Raw genomic sequence first — 2,476 nt, 5'->3', positions numbered from 1 at the left:
TGTTAGCCCACACGTGGAAGAGCCTACTCATGCAAGTTTTAAGTCAGACTACCCTTAATCTCTCGAGACGTCCACTACCCAGAATTTCTTGATCCTAGTATTATGATTGACAACTTTGACCTGTTCGACAACATATTCGCTCAATAATCAGACACAATATACTAAAATTTTGGTGAAAAACATATTAATGTAGCCCATAAATTTACTCAAAAATAATAAAATACTTTTATCCATAATTCATTTTAAAGAAATGCTTTGAATCTAAATATGTACATAGTATCAAAATGAACTTTAATTTATGAACCCTCAATGTTACCTAGCCTTGGACATAGAGAACATCCCTTGTTTCAATTCTAATAACTACAGATGTCACGATGCGAGGAACATGATTGTCGAACTTGAAAATGTTGATCTGGTTAGATTTTACGTCAATCTTTGACGCATAGTCGTTGTAGATGCCGATGAAAGTTTCATTTGCGCTATGTCGTATAACACACCAATATCACCAGGTTCGTGACATCTGCCAACAATAGAATAGGTCTCTTCCCCATTCGCATTCACAGGTGGATCAGCTTCATTCATGTCAAGCTCGGGTTCAGCCGAAGGAGCCCTCATATCCGCCTCTACGAGGCAAGCGTGGTCTACAATGGGCCTCTCAAAGTTGATGCGAGCCAAGGTGCGAATCAAGAATAGAGCTGGTAACTTCACTGAGCTGCGAGATACAAAGTTAATACGACGGTTCGGATGGATTATTCTAGCTGCAGCATTGCGAGCTAGAGTACTTGCAAGCAAGCTCATTGAACGAAGGCGTGGCCTCCTTGCACTCCTCCGGCCCTTCTTCACTGGGTTCGTAGTTGGACCCTTAGATGATTCACCAGCGCATGTTATAGAACTCCCTCTAGGAGTTGGTTTGCCCTGGACATTGCCATCTGTAGCCATGGCTTTTGCAAATTATATTTTAAGAGCTTTGTACAATTTTTTTTGTTTTTTGTTGTTTTTACTTGATATTTGGAGCAGGGCATCATGAAGTTGAAAAGGGTACATATATCAAAGGATGAATGAGAAAGGATGGGTTTAACATTGGCGTGCAAACACATGTGTGGGCCCTAAGAAGTTATTCACAAGTTTTAATTTAGTCAACCAAACAATTTTATTGTTTTTCATAGAATTTTTTTTTATTGTTATTACATTAAGGGATCATAAGTACTGATTATTAACATTATGATAATGCAAATAAATTACTGATTATTATTGTCTCAAAAAAAAAAAATTAACTAATTATTAAAATCCATGCAATTGAATACCTTATAAGCATTTTGAATTAGTATTACAACAATACGTAATTCCTTAACTAATGTATGTTTTCCACGACAACTAAATAAAAATAAGCGTATATAAATTCATCTAACTTCAACACGTGTTCACATAAAAAAGATATGTTAAGTTTCGATTATGAGTCGAACCAATTCCCATTTTAGATCATGTTATTTGACTGTGTTATTATTAGATGTCTCTGCATTGAATTCTTTCCTTCGTTAGTGGGGTGATTTTTAACGTATATCGTTATTAAACTGAGTTTTAAAAATATTATAACGAGATCAAAATTATTATCAAATAATAACAACATATGTCAACATGGCATTCTTTTCTTCGTTAATGGGTTGGTTAATAACAAATTTTGTTCTAAATAACTAACCATACTATGAAAGTGACTATTATATTATTATAAGTTAATTACAATAATAACCTATCAAATTATTAGACTCATTGGTGGAGCTAATTTCAGCGATTAATAATTGATCACGGAATACAGTGACTATTATCATAACTGGTAATAGTTTTATTGTCGTATTTACTATATAATTTTAGGTTATGACTAAAAAGCGTATACGTTGCATGATTACAACATAGCATATTGTAATTGTCACAAAGCTCCATAACCTGGTCACATTCAATTTTGCCACTAATGACCATTCAATTATGCAATGAATAACCATGGTAAATTTATATTCATCATAATCACATGAGGTTCCATATATACATACCACTAATAATATGAAATCTTTTTACTTCTAATGAATACATAACTACTTATCTGAATCTATAAGCTTAATCATTGCTTTGGATTTGGAAAATGGTTTTCCACTGCCTCATGACACCCTATATGTCATGAAAGAAGTTCCTAATTTAATACAAAGCTAGAAATAAATTTAAATTTAACCTACCCTTAGCCCATACTTTCCTAGAAAACTTTTCAAGCATTTTGAATTAGTAGTAGTACAACTAGGAGGAACATAGCTATCCAAGGCACCTTACTCCCGGGTTGTTCAACGTACGAGTTGTTTTCCAGCAAGGTGTCGGTTACCCCAGTCACTATCACCTTATTTGGTGATACCCACTTAAAAAAACCACAGTCAGTGCAGCAAAAGTACGCCCTTTTTGGTTTCAAATTAATGTTAGACACCCGGGCATCGGC

The sequence above is a fragment of the Chenopodium quinoa genome, unplaced genomic scaffold (genome assembly GCF_001683475.1).
Source record: "Chenopodium quinoa cultivar QQ74 unplaced genomic scaffold, ASM168347v1, whole genome shotgun sequence".
Classification (NCBI taxonomy): Eukaryota; Viridiplantae; Streptophyta; class Magnoliopsida; order Caryophyllales; family Amaranthaceae; genus Chenopodium; species Chenopodium quinoa.
Note: the sequence above shows the minus strand (reverse complement) of the source record.